At 37.3% G+C, this 24,926-nt stretch overlaps 1 protein-coding gene and 1 pseudogene across 2 annotated transcripts in view; both read right to left on the bottom strand.

The window, feature by feature from the left end:
• The window catches only part of NRG1 (neuregulin 1), a 1,076,683-nt gene that overhangs the window by 492,160 nt on the left and 559,597 nt on the right, over positions 1-24,926 (bottom strand). The gene's annotated exons all lie outside the window — the stretch shown is intronic.
• LOC121489410 lies at positions 8,898-9,308 on the bottom strand (annotated as a pseudogene).

The raw sequence follows: 24,926 nt of genomic DNA, 5'->3' as shown, positions 1-24,926 counted from the left end.
TTTCAAGTTGCACTACAAAGCTGTGATCATCAAGACAGTGTGGTCCTGGCACTAAAACAAACATATAGATCAATGGAACAGAATCCAGAATCTAGAAATGGGCCCTCAACTCTATGGTCAACTAATATTCGACAAAGCAGGAAAGACTATCCACTGGAGAAAGGACAGTCTCTTCAATAAATGGTGCTGGGAAAATTGGACATCCACATGCAGAAGAATGAAACTAGACCATTCTCTTTCACCATACACAAAGATAAACTCAAAATGGTTGAAAGAGCTAAATGTGAGACAAGAATCCATCAAAATCCTAGAGGAGAACACAGGCAACACCCTTTTTGAACTTGGCCACGGCAACTTCTTGCAAGATACATCCATGAAGGTAAGAGAAACAAGAGCAAAAATGAACTATTGGGACTTCATCAAGATAAAAAGCTTCTACACAGCAAAAGAAATAGTCAACAAAACTAAATGACAACCTACAGAATGGGAGAAGATGTTTGCAAATGATGTATCAGATAAAGGGCTAGTATCCAAGATCTATAAAGAACTTCTTAAACTCAACAGCAAAGAAACAAACAATCCAATCATGAAATAGGCAAAAGACATGAACAGAAATTTCATCAAAGGAGACATAGACATGGCTGACAAGCACATGAGAAATTGCTCCGCATGACTGGCCATCAGGGAAATTCAAATAAAAACCACAATGAGATACCACCTCACACCAGTGAGAATGGGGAAAATTAACAAGACAGGAAAGAACAAATGTTGGAGAGGATGTGGAGAAAGGGGACCCTCTTGCACTGTTGGTGGGAATGTGAACTGGTGCAGCCACTCTGGAAAACTGTGTGGAGGTTCCTCAAAGAGTTAACAACGGATCTGCCCTACAAACCAGCATTTGCACTGCTGGGGACTTACCCCAAAGATACAGATACAGTGAAAAGCTGGGTACCTGCATCCCGATGTTTCTAGCAGCAATGTCCACAATAGCCAAACTGTGGAAGGAGCCTCGGTGTCCATCGAAAGATGAATGGATAAAGAAGCTGTGGTCTATGTATACAATGGAATATTACTCAGCCATCAGAAACGACAAATACCCACCATTTGCTTCTATGTGTATGGAACTGGAGGGTATTATGCTGAGTGAAGTAAGTCAATCGGAGAAGGACAAACATTATATGGTCTCATTCATTTGGGGAATATAAAAAATAGGGCAACCTGGGTGGCTCATCGGTTTAGTGCTGCCTTCAGCCCAGGGCGCGATCCTGGAGACCCGGGATGGAGGGCCACGTCAGGCTCCCGACATGGAGCCTGTTTCTCCCTCTGCCTGTGTCTCTGCCTCTCTCTCTCTCTCTGTCTCTGTCATGAATAAATAAATAAAATCTTTTTTTTAAAAAAAAAGAATAAAAAATAGTGAAAGGGATTAGGAGAAAGGGGAAAGGGGAAAGGAGAGAAAATGAATGGGAAATATCTGAGAGGGTGATGGAATGTGAGAGACTCCTAACTCTGGGAAACGAACAAGGGGTAGTGGAAGGGGAGGTGGGCAGGGGGACGGGGTGACTGGTTTTGGAGGTGACTGGTTGACGGGCACTGAGAGGGCCACTTGATGGGATGAGCACTGGGTATTATACTATATGTTGGCAGATCGAACTCCAATTAAAAAATATACAAAAAAAAAAAAGAATGATGCCTTATTACCCATTTCTTTGCCTTCATCTGTCTAATGGCTCTATTTAATACATGTTGCCACACGGATTGGGTAAGGTATTATGTGTGAAAACACAGAGTCCCGGGCCTGGCACCTCCAAATACTGAAGAATAACGTTTCTATTTCTAGGGCCTGTTTCTCCATTAGGAATCACCTGGCTTTCTCCAAGGTTACAGGGAGAAGCCAAAAACCATTTGCCCTAACTGCCACCTGGTGGCCCCATAAAATAGTTTTAGAATCCGTGGGCAGACAGCGGGGTTAGAAGAGGAGCTGACTATTAGGATGCACATGGCACAGAGATGACAAGTGTCACTTTCCTTCCTTTCTATGTGGAAAGGTACAGAGAAGCTATTAGACTAAGGAAGTGGGTAGATTCAAGGAAAATATTTAAATAAAGAGGTACAGTCCAGTCTGTAACTGATTTGTAACTGATTTGTCCACTTGCTAATGGAAAACTCTTTGGCAGAGTTAATAGCTCTCGGGAAATGGCAGGTTTTCTGTTCACTGGAAAATATGCTTACTGGGCAATGTCACGGACAATGCCATGTGACACAGGCTCCCAAAAGAAAACTCAATTTTAGGTGCTGGTCTTCGGGTTGGAAAAAATTTCTGTTATTTCCACATTTCTTTTATTTTCTCTTTTAAAGATTATTTATTTATTCATGAGAGACACAGAGAGAGGCAGAGACACAGACAAAGGGAGAAACAGGCTCCCCTAGGGGAGTCTGATGCAGGACTTGATCCCGGAACCCCAGGATCACACCCTGAGTGGACGGCAAGATGTTTAACCACTGAGCCACCCAGGCATCCCATTGTTTCCACATTTCTTTAGGAATGCACAGTACTTTACATTGCCACAGTACTTAGCATTTTATTTATTTTATATTTTTTAAAGATTTTCTTTATTTATTCATGAGAGACACAGAGGGAGAGGGAGAGACATAGGCAGAGGGAGAAGCAGGCTCTGTGCAGGGAGCCTGATGAGGAACTCGATCCCAGGACCCTGTGATCACGACCTGAGCCTGAGCCAAAGGCAGATGCTTAACCACTGAGCCATCCAAGTGCTCTTGCAGTGGCCCCTTCAATACTTCTCTTTCATACTGCTTTTTTTTTATTGTTCTGCCTCTCTCTCATCTTATGACGCTGATTCAAAGAAGTGTGTTCTTGCAAGGCACTTTGGTGAACCTTTCTTTCAATGATCTCACTTACAGGGCTGGTTATGGAGGCCAGAGCTTTTGAGGGAGAGTGCGGTGTTTCCAGTTCCCCTGCCTCCCTGGCCACTGAGCTTTCCAGAGTCACTTCCATCTCACTTCTTTCTCGATCCTATTTCTTCTCTTCCTCTCTCAAAGTGCCCTGGATCTCCTCCTCAGAATAAGCTGCTGCTCATTGTTCCTACCACTGTGGTTGGTTTATATCTAGACTTCTCTACCACCAGCTTCCCTTTCCTGCCCTTCCCTCTTGAATCCATTAACTTTTTTCTCTCAAGGCTTCTTTGGGGTCTCTTCGAACTGCAGACACTAGAGGGCAACATGATCACACACAGCTGACAAGGACAAGGGATGGCCTCTGAAGCAGGAGCACAGAAGGTGTAAAGATATATAACAGTGAATCAGATGTGTACACAACTATTTACAAAAGCCCACTCATTTATATTGGCCCTTTTAATCTTAAAAAAATAGAGACAGACAAGGTCAAGTATTATTTTGTATTTTCAAGAAAAGAAGGAAACCAAGTTTCTTAGAGGTTAAGTGACTTGCCCAAGGTCATAGAAATAGCATCGTATGTCCTCCTGTTGAGTGACATTGAAAATTCTGGTGGAAAACTTGAAAATGCTTTTCTATTTTTTCCAAGATTTAAACCTAATTGCAGCAGGTGTTTATATGTCTTTGTAATGCAATCAAAGGGAAACTCCAAGTTATTTCACATTAACACAAAGTATCAGCTGCACTGTACCTTCCATTCAGAGGAAAATTGTTTCTTGCTTTAAGAAAATGGATTTATTTAAACATTCTATAAATGCCCTTTATTAATATCTTGTTCAAAAAATCAGAAATTGGATTACCTTTTCTGTAATTGTCAGGTGTTTTCTATTTATGCTCGTTTTCTCTTCAATATGATTTCTTCGGCAAACAAATGCATGCTATTTTCTCCTATCTGGCATCCGAAGCAAAGGAAAACAGATAACAACACAGTTTCCCATTAGGAAATATCTGATCTTTGAGAGAATGCCATTGTTTTTCTTCTGTCTGTGACTGACTGAATACCTTGGATACAAGTTGTTCTCACACTGGCAACATTGCTTATTTGCTTGGTGTGGCAGCAAAACGGAATTAGAATCTATTTATATAAGCAAATCTGTCAAGCCCTGTTTTGCTTGATCACTTTCTCCTAATTTTTGACAGAGTGGTTCCCTCCAAGTGGTCTCACCTTGTACCTGGTGATGGCACATGAAAATTCTGTGTCCAGGGATCCAGAAGATTCAGAAGACTCCACAGACAAGTGTGATGGTTGCAAAAGTAGTGGAGAATATATGAAAGGAATCGATGGAGATGTAATCAAAGATTTTCATAGCTGACAGATAAATGGTGCAATTAAAAATTTGAAAAGACAAAAGCTGTGGGCTGGCTGAATGGCTTTGAAGAAGATGGACCTACCCTGATGTGTCTGGGGAAGAGCAGAGAAAACAGGATTCATAGTGGGTCAACATTTCTTTGTCCTTACTGCTTCAAGGGATTAAAGTTTGAAAGATTCATTTCACAAATTAAACCTTGCAAATAATGAAAATTTTAACTAGCAGTTACATAGAATCTTCTAAATTCCAAATGCTTTACAGTAATACTTCCCCATGGCATTCTGGAGAGGCAGGAAAGGAATGAGTTAAGAGATAGAGAGATTAACTTCAAAAAAGCTTTGTAAGAGCTCCTGTGTTCATTTTCATTTTAAAATCTTTTTAAAAATCTCTTTTTTACATAGAGCTAGCACTTTGCAGGAATGTGAAGTCAAGCAGTATTTCCAGAAAAATCTTTCGAGACTCTTGTGTATAAATACTACTGAAAAGATATATACACATAACCATGGCTTCTTTGTGGCCTGAAAGAAGGACATGTGTGTGTTTGTGTGTGTGTGTGTGTGTGTGTGTGTATGTGTCCCTTATTGGCATATTAGCTTAATTGTGAAAATATGAAAAGAATCCTTTTTGCATGGGGAAAAGGACAAACGCATTTTGGTAATAAAGATCTGAATTACAAAAAGGTAAAGAATTATAAATGTGAGAGTAGGAACCTGTTAAATATAAACAGAACACTAAATATCCTTGAGAACAAAAAAATATGAAAGTGTATATTCATATTTTCCCCTTTAGGCTGATTTCTTTAAAAAAAAATACGACTCTTTTCTAGCAATGCCAACACAATAGATTGATTCATGTACTCATATTTAAATCTACAATGACAACAAAAAATGTTGATAAGTATCCAATACTCAGTACCCAATCAATATATGCTATTATCACCTTCATTTTTGTTGGAAGAAAACAAAACAAAAAGATTAAGTTACTCCCTAAGAATTTACTATTTTTATTGTGATTTACTGCCTAAAAACAATATGACAATAAAGCTGTAATTATCTACAGCTCTTGAGTAAGAGATTAGTTCCCCAAGAATATCTATTTCTATTTATGTGTCCCACTTCAACATTACTAAAGCTTACTTTATTATTTCTGGTTGGTTTTTTTTCTTTTTTGCTATGATTCTGAACATATGGGTTAAACACATTTAGAGGTAATACAATCTTCCAAAGGCAGCTCTTTGCCCATATTTTCAACCTTATCCAGAGGTTAATTCTCTATATGAGGGAGGAAAGAAAGCAGGTCCCATTTCTCCACTGTGCATCAAGCTGGGTAAAGCCTTATTTCATCTACCACGCAAGGAATGACAAAATGCACACTAGCTAAACATTGGTTTGCCGTAGGTCTCCACGTAGCTATAGCTCATCTGAGATTTGCATCTCAATTTTCTGCAGAAGCTACAATACAATAACAATATATAGATAAGAAAATATTCATTACTCTTATTTTTTAAAAGTAATTAAGCAAAATCATTTCTTTTTTCACGAGTCCATAGACGGTAGGTTAAAATTGGCTGCCACGATGGTACTGTTGGCTAGCACTCTTTGAACAGATAAGTCACAATACATATTTAACATAACATATATACCTATATGTTTAATATATATTTAATATATACCATAAACATATATTTAATATATAACAATGTATATCTCATTTTTATATATTGTTTATATATAAATTCATGATATATAATCATATATATATTTTATATATATAATCACGAATTCATTTTATTTATTTATTTATTTATTTATTTATTTATTTATTTAAGATTTTATTTAAGAGAGAGAGGCAGAGACCTAGGTAGAGGGAGAAGCAGGCTCCCTGCGGGGAGCCCTATGCGCACTGGATGCCAGACCCCGGGATCACGCCCGGAGCCCAAGGCAGCCGCTCAACCACTGAGCCCCGCAGCGTCACATTATCACGAATTTAGAATATGCGTTAGAAGGCGTGCTTTGCGCACTGTGACGGACTGCATATTGCTATTGTGATTCTTTAGGGTAAGAAGCCCCAGGTGCCCAGCATCCAGAGCAGACCGGCTCGGCTCCACCGCAGGCACGCAGGGGCTGGGATTCCCTCCCGCGAGCGGCAGCGACGTCACGGGCAGCTCCTCGGCGGCGGGGGCTGGACGCGCCGGGAGGGGCGTCGCTGGGAATTTCCAGGGAAACACTGCAGCAGATGGCCTGCCTGGCTGAGCTTCAGTGACACATCTGCAGCACGGCTGGTGGGAAGGATATTTTCGGAAAATCTATGCTCTCTCAGGTCCAGCTACTTCTGAGATATATATATCTATAATCGCAACGTTTTTATCCCCCCCCCCAACTTCTTTTATTGCTGAAAATGAGGTTTCTATTTTTGTTGCAGGGACAGTATGTGAAGGATCCCAAGCCACTCACCAATGCTACACCCTGCGTGCCCCCCCACCCCCCGCCCCAACGGCACCCCCTGCGCTTTCTTTCTGCCAGTTACATTATGCAGGCTGTCAAGGTGGCCTGTGGAATACAAGGGCAAATGTTGCTAAGGTAACAGGATTGAAAACCTGTCTGCAGAAGCAGATGCTTTATAACCTGGGGTTTCCCTCATTTGCATTTAAAGGCTCCAGAGCAATAGCCTCAAAGCAAGCCAAGTCCTTGAAGCTAAAATAAGATTTTTTTAAAAATGTCATCTGATATGTCATTGAGCAGCTAGTACCCCTGTCAAGGTTGAATAAGTGCAGGAAAAAATATCAGGTGCTGGTAATTCCCAGTGCGTTGGTCCTAGAACTGATGCATTTAAGAGCATCCCCATTTTCCCCTCTACTTTCTCAACTTACATACACCCTGAGGAGAATGAGGAATTCCCTCATCTTTTTTTTTTTTTTTTTCTGGATTGCCCTTCACAGCATTCTCAAAGGTTAAACTTCTGGCCGTCTGGGGTGTATCGCTCCAATCTTGGTGATCTAAGAATGCTTCATTGCACATTTGCAACAAAGGAGATAAAGAGTGGTCTGTGGCAAAGCTCAGATTTGAAGCAAGTGGAAAAATCCCTTAGGCTAAGTGAAATTTAGGAATTTTGATATTATTCAAGAATTAAATAAACTAGATTTTAGGTATGACCACCAGAGATATCCTTATAGGTAGGATCTAATCACTGCATTAGGCACAACCCAGATGTAATTCCAAAAATAAGCTCCAGCAACCAAGCAGCAAAAACTGTACTTGGTTGACTTCTTTTACAAATAGATTGGATCATAATTCTTTCAAACGAAACATATTAAGTATCTGCCTGTGTTTCAGTTCCATCATAAAGGGGTCCCTGCCCTGTATGAACAGAGCAGGAAAATAGATGCTTGTAACCCATATAAAAAGTCAGATTCATAAGTGGCTTTTAACAATCACATGAATTGAAAACTGAGTGATAGCTAATTATGCAAATAGAAGCATAAGAGCAAGAAATGACAGAGGTTTTAAAGATTGGGCATCTCGGTAGACATTTTCAGTAGGTTTTGAAAGGGTTTGTGAATGAGCTTCACTCCACAAGCCTGAATGCAGACTTCTTTGTTTTTCTGCCAAGGCTCAATAAAACTCCATTACACAAGAGAGAAAAGAGAGTTTTCAGTGTCAGACATGTTTATTTTCACATGAGTAACATTTTCTGATCTCCATTTGTGATGGTAGAAATATGTCACGTTGCCACCTCTAGCGTCATGTACCTAACTCAGACGTAAACTCATAAATCATAACAAGTATGCATTTAAACACAATTCAAAATCATGACTTCTAAAGGATCGACCACATTTTAATAGATTTTTAAAACGTATTTCAAAATCACTTAAAAGCAGCAAAAGCTGTCTCCTTATTCATACCACCAAATTGCTAGTGTTACATTCTAATACCACCAGCACAGGGACTGGCAGGCAATACACAGGGCCTAAGTGTGATTCCTGATTCTGAGTCCATCATTACCAATGGTGCTGACATGTGCTCCCATTATGAGTAAGAACTTTGGATACCAAATCCTGCTCTTCCTCTCTAGAGTGAAGGATGGTCATAGACTCTGAGGTTCAGGCTCATTTTGCAGCCTTTTAACCTCTAAACTGCCGGTTTGAGGCAGGCCTGAAATTCTGGATAGACAGAATAAAGAAGTGACTCATAGACAGTTAGCATTTGAAAGGACCCTGGCAATCCCTTGATTCAGCACCTTCCATTTACAGAGGAAGACAATGCAGGCTAGAGCAACAAAGCACCTGCCTTTCTGGTGGCCGGGGAAGGAAAACCATTCCTACATGTCATTCCTCATGGATGGCATAGAGGCAAGAGCAGGTGCCCCCTCATACTACACGTGCTCTGTGTCTCTTAGCACCCTCTCTACCTGAGCTGTGACTTACAACAGTGACGAAAGTCAGTTTCAATGTGTGGAGTTCATTCGGAGGTAGCCTCCTAATTGGGCTTGACCTAAACATAAGGGTGATGGACACATCCTTGGAGCTTCCCAAACCCAGGTTTCAACTTCTTCTGGTGTCAAGCGTTCACCCCTCTAGTCTAGTTTTTGTTTTGTTTTGTTTCGTTTCATATTAGTTTATTTAGGATTCCATTTTCAATCCTCAATAGATTTTATGTATTTCTCATATGCTTCTTCACTCATTAATTCATCCAGTCCTGAAGGATTACTGAGTGCTATCTTGATCAGCCAACCATCTTCATAACAAGATTTATCGACAAGTCCTGGGTTTTCTGCAAGAGCTTCATTAATTTCAGTTACTTCTGATAGAGGAGAGTAGAGTTCACTAGCACTTTCACAATTTCCAAAGCACCAAACTCATCTTGTTTGTTCAGTTTTGTCCCAACTTCAGGCAGACTACAGTAAGCAACATCTCCCAAAGCTTCCAGTGCAAAAATTGCTGATTCCCACTGTTCTAATACCATTTTCTGTTGTGCTTAGGTCCCCATTACTTCTTGTCCTGTCCCACCTGATCCACTTCAGATTGTACATGCAGCATGCTCTCTGAACATTTGGGTTTCCAAACACTAGGGCTAGAAGTAGATTTCTCAAACATCATCTTAATAATGCTACACTTCGGTTCAAGAACTTATGGTAACGCCTTATTGCTGAAGACAGCCACCAATAATTTTTCAGAAATGGATAATAGGGAGGTGGTAAGGTATGTAGGAAGGAACAGAGTCCTGACTTCAGTGTCTACAGATTTTAAGCAAGTCACTATTTCATCATCTACAAAAAGTCGCCATGTTACAAATGATGGTTTTCTTGGGTGAAGGGGCAAGGACTGTGTTGTATGTGATTTTATCTGCATAGGACATAGTTTACAGCCTGGCATATTTTAGAGGTACACTGGAATATAAACTCTGTGAGGGCAGGGATTGTTGCCTGTTTTATCCGATGAGGTACTGTGGATGTTTAGAACACCACTTGACACAATCTCAATCCTCAATAGGTATTTCCAGAACTGTATGTTGAATTGAAAAAATAAGCAAATATAATGAATGAATATGGGGACACTTTCGGCACAGAGGCGCTCTGACATGACTCCTCCCCATTTCCCACCTGGTTTCCTCCTACTAGTGATTTTAAAAAGGCTAGGCTTTTTATTTTTTAAAAAAGGAGTATTATAATAAGAACATTCTATTCATAAAAGGATGGGAATTACAGTATCAAGTGAATTTGCACAGTAGTTAAAGGGGAAAAAAGGACCTCTACGGTATTGAATAAACTCTCCCAGAGGAGCTTTGAAATAACCAACTCTTGGCCTAGAAAAATTGGCTGGCACTGCATTGACTAACAGAATGGTGAGCAGTTGTTATGTGGTGGGCAGGGTAACTAATGCCCCTGTGGCTTTCATCTTTGGTTGTGTGTTAGAATCCCCAGGGAACTTCTGCCTCTGCCGTTCCCCAGACCAATCAAATCAAAATTTGTAGAATGGCCCACACTGTAAAAAATGCCTCAAATGATTTTAATGAACAAAGAAGGCTGAAAACCATTATCTTAAAGATGAATAATAATATAAAGTTGGTTTTGGATTACAATTACTTTGATTAGGCTGATTCCAGCCAATAGACTTTATGTCCTAAATTGGCTCACGTGATTATGGAAGTTGACAAGCGCAAGATCTGCAGAGCTGATCTTGAATCAAAAGAGAGAAGTTACTGGTGAGCCAGGAAGAGCCAAATGTTGCAGTTCATAGGTCATCAGGCCAGAGAATTCTCTCTTACTCTGGGGAAGGTTAGCCTTTTGCTCTCATCAGTTTTTCAACTGCCAGCATATTATACAGGGCAATCTGTTTTTCTGCTTTACAGAGTCTAGTGATTTAAATGTTAATCTTATTCAAAAACACCCTAAAGAAACAGTTAAAATAATGTTTATCTAAATATCTGGGTACCCCTTGGCACAAGTTAAGTTGACATCTGAAATTAACCGTCACATTGGGTACGTAGAATTTTATCCTGGGGAACAAAGTTGTATTTATAGAAAAAAATAATGATATTATTAAATCTAATTTTAATTGAATCAGATAATTATTAAACATCAAGAAGACATTAGAAACCTACTGATTTAGAATAAATGTTAGGCATAGAGAACTTTTTAAATAACCACTTCTCATAAGTTTACTTTTATTAGTCACTTGGTTTATTTTACTGCCATCAAAATCATATTATATAAATAACAAAGGGAAATCACTGTATTTTAAATGGTTCTTGGCTTTATTTGAAGTAACTTTTGTTACCTAAAATGAATGCATCTAGAAACTTCACTGGAAAATAATTTGTTAATATGCAATAAATTTTCTTGGCAAGTGCTAAAATGACAACTGTCTGCCGCCCTACCCATTTGTAGTATTTCTGTAATTACACACTTAGGACTTTGGGGGATGTAACTAATATCCCTGAATCTTAATTTTTCTCATTTACTCTATTACTGCTAATTCAGTAATTTAAGATATTTATGGTAATTTAGCTCCAACATCTTGATATGTTCAAGATTACAAGTCTAGTTGGTAACACAGGCAGCACTTGAACTCAAATAGTTCTTTTTAATATATCTGTGTTCATTGCTATAACTACTTGCGTTAAGAATAGCTGGCTGGCTATGGCATATAAGGTATGTGAAAACTCAAACGACACTCATAGTTGATCTTAGACTTCTCTAGTTATGTATAAAAACAAGAATATCCCACAGAATTAAGAGCTCAGAAATTATCTTGTGTGAGCAGAGGCTAGGTCTGTGGAATTTTTTGAAGAGAACATTTTATTGTGAAAAGTAGTTCTATATAAGGATATTGTTATAAGACTTCAGATTATTAAAAAGAAGACAATGAAGAGCCTTGGAGAATACACACACACACACACACAAAACTCAAATGTTCAGAAAAAATCAGAAATCCTTAAACAATTAAAAAAATTTCTTAGGAGTCCAATGGATTTGCAGAAACTGAACCCTGAAACCAAAAATAATTTACAATTTAAAAAAAAGATACTTGAAGATAAGATGTATATAAGTTCTTGGTAAACCATACAACAATCTGCCAGCATCTTCTATGGTGCAATCTAGGAACTCGTCACAGAGTCAAAAAGTTCCTTACCCTTCCAGGCTTCTAATGGGCTAATGCATATAGTGAATCTCCACTGATTAAGCATATAGGTGGTAGATTCAGACTGTATCACTTACTACTGTGTGAGTTTGGGCAAGCTGCTTAACCTCTCTGAGCCACAGTTTCATCGTGTATAAAATCCTAATAGGTTCTGCACAGATGTGTGGGGATTTAACGAGATGAGGTATGTAATGTACTAAGGGGTGTGTGGCACATAGCAGATGCTCAGAGGTATAAACTGTAGTACATGGATCTCCAGTTCATTCTCAGTATAGCCACAGAAGGGTTAATGGCCAGAATCGGTTCTGACCTGGTCAGTATCCAGGCTACCCTGGTTGTTACAACAGGTGAATACCACTCTGAGTTACAGTTATACAAAAGAGGAGCTACAGCATGCAGTGATTCACTATCTTTTGTGACCACATAGTTATTTTTGCCAAGTCTTATAGAACTAGGGTTCTGAGAGAGATTTGTAGAATCCTGCCTTTTACAAAATGTTATTTTGTAATTATTTTTACAAAATGTTATTTATTCCTAAAGTAAGGTTGCCAGATTTAGGGCAGTAAAACATGAATTTCAGATAAATAACATAGATTTTTAGTGTAAGTAAGCATGTGATATAATTATGTTAAAAATTATTGTTTATCTTAAATTCCAATTTGATGGGGTGTCTTACATTTTATCCGATAACCTTACCTATAAATACCTTAAAATAATCTTATCCTAAAATATCTACCATGAAGATCCGAAGTACAGAAAGGGAATAGGGCCTTTGGCCAAATCAGAATGTCCCCAAACTCATGATTTCCACAGTATTTATCCTATTCTGCCTTCTTTGAAGTATAATATTTTAGCTGTCTTTCTCATTAGGCTGTGAATTACATAGGTGTTGAGCACTGATTTGTTTTATTTTCTACGTGGTGCTTGGAGCATAGGAAGTGCCCAGCAGGTTTGTTTTGTTTTGTTTTGTTTTGTTTAATTGAATTAAACTCAACCATTGCTTTTCTGACTTTTGTTAAAAAAAACAAACGCGTTCTTTATAGAAAACTTGAAGAAAGCAGACATAAAAGGAAAAATAAGTCATTCTAATGCTAACATCCAAAGAAAAGCAATATTAAATTTGTATAATCTATCATTCTTATAAGAATTAGTTTTTCTAGAGCATGATTTTAATGGATATATAATATCTACTTAACCAGGGTAATTGTTTCTAATCTTACTATATTGAAAATTACGAGATAAACATGCTTAAAGATAAATCTTTGTATAATCTCAGACTTGTTGGGTTTTTTTGTTTTGTTTTTTTAAAAGATTTTATTTATTTATTCATGACTGACATAGAGAGAGGCAGAGACACAGGTAGAGGGAGAAACAGGATCCATGTAGGACGCCCGATGTGGGACACGATCCTGTGACTCTGGGATCACGCCCTGAGCCAAAGGCAGATGCTCAACCACTGAGCCACCTAGGCATCCCTCAGACTCATTACTTGAAGAATGCATTTACAAGTTAAGAGTATCACTGAGTGGAGATATTGCTACTTGCTATAGACCAAATGTCAGGGTCTCCCCAAAACAGATATAGTGAAACCCTAAAGAGACAGGCTTTTGGAAGTTCATGACTTCATGAGATTGGAGCCCCCATGATTGGAGCCCCCATCATTAGATGAGTGTCCTAATAAGAAGAGGAAGAAAGCTAGCCCTTTCTCTTTCAACCATGTGAAGATACAAAGAGAAGACAACTATCTGCAAACCTGGAATAAGGCTCTCACCAGACAGTGGGTCTGCCAGTGCCTTGATTTTGGACTTTACAACTTCCAAAATTGTGAGAAATAAATGTTTGCCACTTAGTCAAAGGCAATTTGTTACAGTAGCCGGTGTTGACTAAGACACTATCCATGGGCAGATTTTCTTTGGAGCATCAGTGATTTCAAAATTGCCTTATGAATGGATATAACATCTGAATAGACAATCATCATAGAAGATATAGTTAAGGTAGACAAAGGTCTAGCCCCTCACCCCACCCACCCCAAGCTACTAAGCCCAGGTGTTTTTAATCTCAGTTCTCCTAAATTCTCAAGAACATATAATAACTCCAGCATCCAATCTCTTTCAGAATTTCAAATATGAAAATTCCCAATTCACTTTACTAGGTCAATAAACCCTGATACCACTCACTGTACAAGGCAAATTTAAAATAATCTTGAATATGAATGTAGAAGACCTCTAAATAAAATTATCCAATGAAATTTAACCATATGGTCAAATAAAACAAGAACCAAAAAGATTTATTTGAAGAATAAGTTGATTCCAACTAGGAACTAGATTTATCATTCCTAGGAGCTGACAACTTAAATAGATTATTATTTTTTTTTAACTTAAACAGATCTCAAATATGAATTTAGAAGACCTCTAAATAAAATTATCCAATGAAATTTAACCATATGGTCAAATAAAATAAGAACTAAAAAGATTTATTTGAAGAATAAGTTGATTCCAACTAGGAACTAGATTTATCGTTCCTAGCAGCTGACAACTTAAACAGATTATTATTATTATTTTTTAACTTAAACAGATTAAAGAAAGTTATAAGCTCTTCTCGATGATGCCAGGAAAATCATTTGACTAAATTCAGAACATGGTCCCAATAATAATCCTTACTGAAGAATTCAATATAATAAGGTATAACTAGTGGAAGTCCATGGCAAACATTGCACTGGAGCTGTTCAATATGGTAGCTATAGCCACATGTGACTACTTAATTTTAAATTAAAATTAGTTAAAATTCAATGAAATAAAAATTTAAATTCTTCAGTCATTCTAGTCACATTCCAAGGGCTCAGTGTGGCTAATGAATATCACTGGATGATGCATATATGAAACATTTTCATAACACAGAAAGTTCTGTTTGATGGTGCTTCTATAAACAACTCAGAGCAGATCCTAGATATATGTGGACTTGTAAAATTTTAATAAGAGCTAACTTTATTGTATGCTCCTAATGTGCCTGGTATTATTTGAGGTGTTTTATAAGTATTATCTTATTTAATCATCATATGATATAATAATCATTACTAGTTTATCCATTTTAAAGCCATGAAATCAGAGGGACATGGAAGATGTTAAATAAATCAAAATTTACAGAAATTTTAAGTGGCAAAGCTTCCATTGAAATTCAGATGTCTGACTCTAGAAACATACTCTTTATAGTGAAGCTCCACAGCATCCTGAGTTAAAGATGACAAATTAATGGGCAAAGGATAAAATACTCACTAAGTTGTGTTACAGCAAATGGCCATCCATTTGGGAAAAAGTTAACTCAGATACATGCTTTGTATTATTTAAAAGATATAGCCATAAATATATAAAATGGGTAAAAAATATAATTGTGAAACACTGAAGTCACAAAAGCTCTTGGAGAAAGCAATGCATTTTTATACTTTTGGGGATACCAATTCCCAAGAAAGGAAAAAAACTCAGAAACTTTGAATAAAGAGTTTGATAAATTTCAGCACATACAAATTAAAACCTGCTGTGTGACAAAACAAAGTATAATCGAGGTTAAAAGACAGCAACAGAGTGGTGGAAGATATCTGAAACAAAAATAAAGTGCTATTACTTATAAAAAGGTTACATAAATCTACTGGAAAAAGGCAAACAGCCCTGTCAAAAAATAGGCCTAGTATATGGGCAAAATTCCTCTTGGAAGGAGAAATACAAATGACCAAAAAAATATGAAAAGATGTTCAAATTCACTGATAATCAGAGAAATGCAAAATAAAACAAGACACCATAATTCACCCATCAGATCGGACAATTTTCAAAGAGCAAAACTTCATGCAGTGATACAGTGTAGGGCCATGGAATTCCCCATAAATTACTGGCGATTGTGTAAATTGATACACAATGCACTTTTGAGGGTAATGTCTATCACATTTTAAAATGAGGATGTCTTCAGTCCAGCAATCCCACTTCTGGGATTCTAACAGTTGACAAAGATTTATGCATTTTCATGTCAACGTTGTTTATAAAATGGAAAAATTGTTAATAACCTAAATACCTATCAATTAATGAATGATTAAATAAACCTACTTCCCCTACATTATGACATATGTGCATTGCTTTAAAAAAATGACACGCATGCACTTGACACTTGGAGCTATCTCTGAGATAATACTGTGTATGTGAAAAAGCAAAACAAAACAACACTCCTCTCCCAGACTTTCAATTTATCTATGGTTGCAACTTGACAACAAAGAGGGCTGTGAGAATCCACAGGAAACTGACACAGTTATCTCTGAGAAATGTAATTTGGGAGAGGATTTTGTTGGGAGCCGGGGGGGTGGCACTTAGGTTCTCTTTTTACTCATTATAACTTAGGCATTTTTTAAAAAGATTATTTATTTATTTATTTGAGAGAGAGAGAGAGAGAGAGCAGATACCATGGGCAGGGAAGGGCAGAGAGAGGGAGAAGAAGGCCCCCTGCTGAGCAGTGAGACAAAGGGAGCTGGGCTCCATCCCAGGATCTGCAGATCACAACCTGAGCCACCCAGGTGCCCCTACTTAGGTATTTTTTTTAATATTTTATACTTAGATATTATTTTATGTTATGAAAGGGTATATTATTATTGTGATCAACCAAATTAAAAAGAGAAAAAAAGCCACAAATGTACTTAATAAATTGGCACCTCATATGTACCATCTTTTCTCACTCTTTTCCCACCCCCCCCCCCCTTTGAACAGATGGTTTATCTGTGAATGAAAAAGAAAAAAGAGAACAACACATGGATTATTTGTTCTGGGCTGCTGCTACAGATGGAGATAAAGGTGAGTTCAGCAGGTACTGGTGACTGAAGACCCTTTTTCTGCAAACAGGGTCTTATAAGTCTATTGGTTCTTAATAAATCTTAGAGGCAGTTGCCACTAAAATAGCTAAAAGGTGGTCCATAGAGTCGGAGAAAGAAAATCCAGTTGGGGTATGCTTTTGACCACTGTGGCTTTTGAGTGATGAAGTTCATCTCTTCTTGACCTTAAAAATCTCAGAGCTGGCTGCATTGTGGCCTTAGACAATCCCATATCCCAAAGGTAGTTTCGTGTGGCAAAGGAAAGAATCATTTTATAACAAGAGTTCTCAAAGTGTGGTGCAGGATTCCTCAGAGATTCCCCAAACCTTTTCTGGCAGTCCTTGAGGTCAATACTATTTTCATAACAATAGTGGGATGTGATTTGCCTGTTTCATTCCTACTCTTCTACAAATCTACAGTGGGATTTTCCAGTGGATACATGACATATGATGATGTCATTGCTCTGGTGACTAATGGAAATGTGTCCTTGCGTATCCTTCTGTTTTAAACCTTTTTCACTTTAATTTCTAATTGATAGGTATAACTCACATTAAAAGAAACTCTACAGGGTCTTGGAGTATATAGTGGTTCTGAGACCAAAAAGTTACTTAACTTCAGGCTACATTCTGGCTTCCTTCATAATTTCTTCAGCAATTAATCCTTACAAAATGCTTCCTAATCATTTGTGTTTATCATATTGTGTAGAAACTATGGAACAAAGTTCATTTGCCAAAGAAAACTATGAAGAACCAAAAACTCATAAACTCAAAGGTGAGGGAAGAACTCCCTTCTCCCTCAGAGCAGGTTTATTTCCGTTCACTTTCTGCCCCAGGCAACAGCCTTGAGACCCAGAACACGATGGTGGCTCCTTTGGTTGACCTACAGGTTGTTTCTCAGGGTCTACAAAACTCATAAACTTTCTTTGAAGAGGAGGAAATTGTCTCCAAGCCTCTTCCCCTTCCCTAAGGTAACTTGACACTGAAAGAAGAGATTCACTTGAGGGTGATCTCTATGTAGATGGGGTTTTCCTCACTTATTAATAGCAAATAAATTTTTATTTCTCAAAATAATTTTCTTTCAACAAATTTCCTTACCTAATCATTTGGCAAAACATAGTAAAACAGAAGCATGCACTTTAAATGGATAAATTTTATGGTATGAGAATCACATCAATAAGGCTGCTACAAAACACAGTGAAATGAGCTTTTATTTGTCCTTTCATCTAACTATCTTTTGAATGTAAGCATAGCATTTCTTTTTTATAACAAGAAATAATAATAGTGATGATTTATGGGACATATATTTTATGTTAGACATTCATTGTCAAAATGGTCTATATAAATGAACTTACTTAATATAAACAGCATCCTTTGGGTATACACAGCAGCAGCATCTAATATTTCAGATGAAGAAACAGAAGAGTTAGAGGAGCTAGGTAATTTCCTGAAATCTTGTAGTTATTAAATGGCAGAGAGAAGATTCAAATCCACAGCTTCATTGTGAAGCCCATGACCTCACCCCTTGTTTTTCTTTGGCACCTGTTGCAGGATAAATTATGCTTTGCACGTTCATTATGGGAAATGTGGGCAAGACTAGAAGGTATTTATAAAAAACAAAAACAATCAAATATGCTACTTTGTCGAGATCATTTTTCATTTTGAGAGATATTCACTTTTCTCCAACTCTTTATAGTATATATGCTTTTCCTCGGGTTAATACTGTATGTATTGCCTTTCCCATGACCTTGCCATCCTCTTTTTTTTTTTTTTGGACATTTAGGTTGTTTCCAGTTTTTACTTTTTAGCAATGCTACCACAATGAGCATCTGTAAACACAATCTTTTACTGCATCTCTAATTATAGTTGCCAGACTAGATTATTTTAGAGAATAATTCTATGTTCACAAACCGTTAAAAAAACCAAACCATTTTATACTCCTACCAGCAGTGTTTGAGAGTACCTATTTCCTTACAATCTCCATTATAGTGAACAATTTTAGTCTATCTGCCAATATGATAGGTGAAAAATGATTTCTTAATTGTTTCATCTATTTCTAATGTAGTTAAGAAATCAAATCAAATAGGGTCATTTAAGAATCATTCAATGAACACATGTAGACATTAGACAGACCTGGGCATGCCTTTTCTCATGCATTAACCACTGTGTGAAAAATCATGTATCATTTCCTAAACCATCTGTATGTCTTCCCATTAGGTCAAAACCAGTCCCTTAACACAGAAGGATGGTATTGTGTGGGCAAAAATCATCATGATTTTCCTTCTTATAAAGGGAGTGAGAATATCTGCTAGTTAACATAATATAATTAAGTAGGAAGCATTAGGAGCAGTAAAGGAGTAAAAAAAATTATTATTCTAATAGGCTAGAAAAGAGTTTCTCATCACTAAGATCCTATTCACCATGAATGATTGTCTTTTAAACCATTCCCTACTGTGCTGAATCAAACAGTCAGATATTTTTAACTTGGGCTTCCTTTTCTCAAACTGTCTAATTGGATTTTAAAATCTGTTATTAACCAGAAATAGCAAACTGGCCCTACAGGAAGGCTCCCCATATGCTGTTAGGATGTTTCCATAGTTTGGCTAGAGTTAATCACATTTCATTCATAAAGATTAGCTGAAAATGAAAAAGGAAATAGATTGTCCCGAACTGAACTGGCAAGGATAGCACAGTAGCTTCTGACTGGGGCAGAGATGTTTGACAGGGCAGTGGTAGCAGCCTGTTTTGCTCTGACTAAAACGACTAGAATTCCCAGGAGAAAAAAACAAAACAAAGCAAAAGACATTAGGCAGTAGCATTTAAATACCTCCTAAAGTCTGGAGGTACGTATTTTTTTTTCTGTTATTTTTTTCTAATGATAATACTATTACATTTTTGTTATAAAACATTGGAAAGTTGAGGTGTCTGGGTGGCTCAGTGGTTGAGCATCTATCTGCCTTCAGCTCTGGTCCTGATCCTGGGGTCCTGGGATGGAGTCCCACCATCAGGTTCCCTGCAGGGAGCCTGCTTCTCCCTCTGTCTGTGTCTCTGCTTCTCTGTCTGTGTCTTTCATAAATAAATGAAATATTTTTTTAAAAAATTGGAAAGCAATGATGTTATAAACACTTAAAATTACCTGTAATACCATATCCCAAAGATAGTCACATTTTAGTGGCACTTTTCCCTTTAAAGTGTTATACGAATTTATTTTAAAAAACCAAATGTCATTCTCCATACCTTTGACATTTACACATTAAGTAGGAACAGAAAACATGGTACTATTTATAGTAGTGAAGGCAGTATTGAAATAGGTAATACACATTTACTCATAGAAGATATGGATTATGGTAGAAGCCCTGCATTCAGTCATTTTAGCCAGTCATGGTTTTCCTTTTCCAATAATGAGGATAATAGTTCTGGTCAAAGAGATGCATTGTCTTTACACAAACAAAACATTCAATTGGCTACAGAGAAGGCAGTTACAAACAGAATAAGAAAGAAGTCTTCTTGAGATGATCCTGAGATCTATAGCTTTAAAAAAATAAAGCTTCTGCACTTGTGAACATAGCATAGCATATAAACTTGTCAAATCACTAAGTTGTACACCTGAAACTAATGTCACCTCATGTGTCAACTACACTTCAAAAAAAAAAGGTTAAAAAATATTTTAAAATAAAGCTTGTTTTTTTAATTTTGGGAATTTATGGAAGTATTTGGCCCCACTAATCTTCTTTCCCCTTTTAAACCTCTCCCTCATCTTCATCTAACAGGTCTCTAATTAATATCTGATTTAGCTGTGTATCCTCCCTGACTTTCACTTCAGAAAGCTTTACAAAAGCCACTAATGCCGGAAAGATCCATTGCATAATGGAGGATGTGGCAATACTCTCCAAGATGATATGGGACATACTTGGGTGTTTGTGAACTCTCTGCTACCAAAAGAGAAAAATCACAAAGTGCTTTCCCATCACCTTCCAGTAAAACTGGGCCTAATTATGGTAAAACCACCTTCAGTTTTAATGTTTCACATTAGAGATAATTTGGGCATAGTTTAAATATTTTTTAATTTTTAAAGATTTATTTATTTATTAATGAGAGACACAGAGAGAGGCAGAGACACAGGCAGAGGGAGAAGCAGGTTCTTCACAGGAGCCCCATGTGGGACTTGATCCCAGATTCTGAGATCAAGACCTGAGCCGAAGGCAGCCGCCAAACCGCTGAGCCACACAGGCATCCAGGGCATAGTTTATTTTTGTTCTTTTCTTGAAATCTTGTTGGTGGGGAGTGATCTTGAGAAAACCCATCAGGAAAAGGCTACACTGCCAAGCCAACAGTCCACAATTTCTGCAATATTCAGTCACTATTACTCTTGCCTTCCTCAGGAATAGTAGAAAGGGTGAACTGCACTAACAGGCAAATTGTTCTAAAGGATCATCTAATGCATTAAATGACTCTCTGAGGTTGTTCCTTTTTCCACTTATAATACAGGAAAGTCATACTACTTTTTGCCAACGTAATGGAGCAGAAGAATGGAGTTTGGGTGAATATTCCTGCATTTTATTTCTCATTAAAAAGTTCATTTATATTTCCTTATCTCAAATCTCTGAAAAGTTTTTCCATAATCACAAACCTTTCATCAAATTACAGTTCTGCTCCTGTCTGTGAATACTTATGTATGGTCAGAGAAAAAAAAAATAAAAGAGCATTGAGCTTCTGTATCTAGCTCCTGGGTAGGTTCTTTGCATCTGCCCTTTCTAGCCTTCTCTGCAATCCACTCCATTAAGATTATTAAATTACATGTCCTGGCCACTTTTGATTACACAAGTAATGTAGAATCAATGCTGGAATGCTGGAATATTTGTAAAATAAAGAAAAACAAACAAAATATTTTGCTTATTTAACAGTATACTACCATATGTACTTTCTTAAGTGATTGTTCTATAAAACAAAAATTGAAATATTTCAATTTCTAAATGAAGGACTTTGGATGATTTGCAAAATTTCTATGCAATAGAATACAAAAATATATTCAAAATGACTAAAACTTTCACATTCACTGTAATTTATGTCAATGGTTTTAAATTTATGTATTTTTGTAATCCGTTGAGGGTGCAGGTAACATTTTGAAAGATCCTTTATTATCTCAGGCAGGCACCATTGGATATTTTCACAAGTATTATTTCTTATTTGATTCTCATCTTCATAATATCATTTATTATATAGATACAATTACCCCTAGTTTGCAAATGAGAAGACTATAGTCCAGTTAGCATCCAAAGTAACTTGTTTTGTGGCAATTAAGTCTAGAAGATACTCTGACTAGTATAGATGATAAGAGCTTTCTCTATGACAATAAATGCAATCAGTACCTCTGTCACAGAAGGGCTCCTATTTTCTGTTTTTCATTGATTAGTTCTGACCCGCAGACTAATCGAAATGACACATTTTTGTAAAACTTTCATGCTAATGATGCAATAATTGCAGCAATCTAGTTAAAACAAGTCTAATCATGCCACTCATCTGCACAAAAATCTTCAAATAGTTTCCTGTCTTGTACCAAGAGCTGAAGTCATTGAAAACAGAGGCCAACATGATCTGTGTTCCCCACCCTTACCTTTCTGACCTCATTGCCACCTCACTCAGTGGGCTACAACCATACCAACCTGCCTATTCTACTTCAAGCATATCATGGCCCCTGCCCTTTGCACTTGCTGTTTCCTCTCCCAGAATGCCCTTCTTCCATATACATACATTGATTACACACTCACTTCCTTCAAATCTCTACTAAAAACACTGGATCCTTAATGACCAGATCACCCAGCTTAAAATGTCAATACTCCTTGAACCCTAATATAACCTAATCCCCTTTGTTTCTCTATGCTCCCTGTGGTTCCACCACAGATCTCTCAGTAAGTATTACTGGATGAATAGCTGATATCATTTCTTCCTAGTCCTTGCTTTTGATTAGAATTCCAGGTATATGAATGTAGCTCCATGAGGCCAGAGATGACCATTTCATTCCCCACTGCATTCCTCATTCAAAGAAGCATGCTTAGCCCATAGTTGGCACACAATAAATACATGCTGAATGAATGAATGAAATAGTTAAGAACAAAGATGACTGAAATTACATTAATGATATAGAAATTTGCCCTTAAAACTTCAACACTCCCTAAATCCTTTCCTCTCTTCCTTTCTTCTTATTTCTGTTTGCCTGTTTTACTGTCTCACACTTCCCCTCCTCTGTGTCCACTTCCTTGAAAAGAACAGGCTTGCTCATAGTTTCCTAAGAGCACCAACACATGTGACATCAGAGTTGCACTCAGGACCACACAGCCTGTGACAGAAGTCAAATTCCAATATTTGATACATTGAACCACACTGTTACTTGTAACTTGAGCATCACATAGGGTTTTAAAAAGATCAACTACGTCAGTAGCCTTGATGGGACATTTTGGACTGCTAAGAAAAATCAGTTAAAAGGTACCTGGACACAACTCAATAGCAAAAACCAAACAATCCAATTAAAAAATGGGCAGAGGACGTGCTTGGATGCTTTCCCAAGGAAGACATACAGATGGCCAACAGGTACATGAAACAGTGCTCAATATCTCTAATCATCAGGGAATTGCAAATCAAACCCACAGTGATATATCACATCATACATGTTGGAATGCTGGTGTCAAAAAGACAAGAAATAACAAGTGTTGACAAGGATGTGGAGAAAAGGGAACCCTTATGTACTGTTTGTAAAAACATAACTTGGCACAGTCACTGTGGAAAACAGTGTAGAAGCTCCTCAAAAAACTTAAAAAAAGAATTGCCATAAAATCCAACAATTCTACTTCCGGGTATTTATTTGAAAAAAACAAAAACAAAAAAACAACTACTAACTTAAAAAGATACATGCACCCCTATGTTTAATGATGGCAAAACATGAAAGCAGCCTAAATTTCCAGCAGTGGATAAATGGATAAATAAAATGTGGTGTGTGTACACACACACACACACACACACACACACACACACACACACTGGAATATCATTCAGCCTTGAAAAGGAGGACATTTTGGTCATTTGTGAAGATGGATGGACTTGAGAACATTATGTTAAGTGAATTAAGTCAAAAAAAGACAAGTGTCCTATATCACTTCTATTGAAATCTAAAACAATGGGACGCCTGGGTGGCTCAGCAGTTGGGCATCTGCCTTTGGCTCAGTCCCAGGATTGAGCCCCATAATAGGCTCCTTGCATGGAGCCTGCTCCTCCTGTCTCTGCCTGTCTCTCTGCCTCTCTCTGTGTCTCTCATGAATAAGTAAATGAAATCTTTAAAAAAAAAGGAATCTAAAACAAAACAAAAACACTCCTTTCCAAACAAACAAACAAACAAACATACAGAGAACAGAGTGGTTTGTTGCCAGAGATAGAAGACAGAGGGTGGGGTTGGCAAATGGGTAAAGTGGGTCAAAAAGAACAAAACTACTTTCCAAATAAGTAAGTTATGGAGATGTAACATATAGCATAGTGATTAAGGTTAACAATATTGCATTGCATATGTGAAGGTTGGTAAGTAAGTAGGTCTTAAAAGTTCTCATCAAAACATTTTGTAGATACATATGGCAATGAATGTTAACTAGCCTTATTGTGGTGATTTTGCAATATATACAAATATTAAATCATTATGTTACATATCTGAAACTAATATATGTCCATTATACTTCAATAAAAAAATAAAAACAAAAATATTTCAAAGGGCCCTCAAATTTTCTTTTTATGACAGTGAAAAAGATGGACAAAGATCCTTTTACCCTGGTGTTCCAGATTATAAATAAAAAATAAAATAAGAAATATCTGGTAGGACCTTTCTGCTTTGCTTTTGTTCTAGCTGATTATATTTTTCTTAGGTAGACCACAACCATGAGAAATTAACACTGAACAAGTTGATCAATATGCAGCAAATAGAGCCTCCTTCAACTCTGAAAGTTTTCATATGAGAAACAAATCTCTGTAAATATTCTACTGATATTCCTCATTAACAAACAGAACATTGAGCAAGACTGAAGTAATCAGCCTTGCTACTATGAAATCCAGATTGATGTCCTCAGGTGCCTTCAGCTGATGCCACATGGTTGTGTTGAGACAAGATGCATAGAAACATGCCAATGATA

Source organism: Vulpes lagopus, chromosome 4 (assembly GCF_018345385.1).
Source record: "Vulpes lagopus strain Blue_001 chromosome 4, ASM1834538v1, whole genome shotgun sequence".
Taxonomy (NCBI): Eukaryota; Metazoa; Chordata; class Mammalia; order Carnivora; family Canidae; genus Vulpes; species Vulpes lagopus.
Note: the sequence above shows the minus strand (reverse complement) of the source record. Positions and strands in the feature narration are given on the sequence as shown.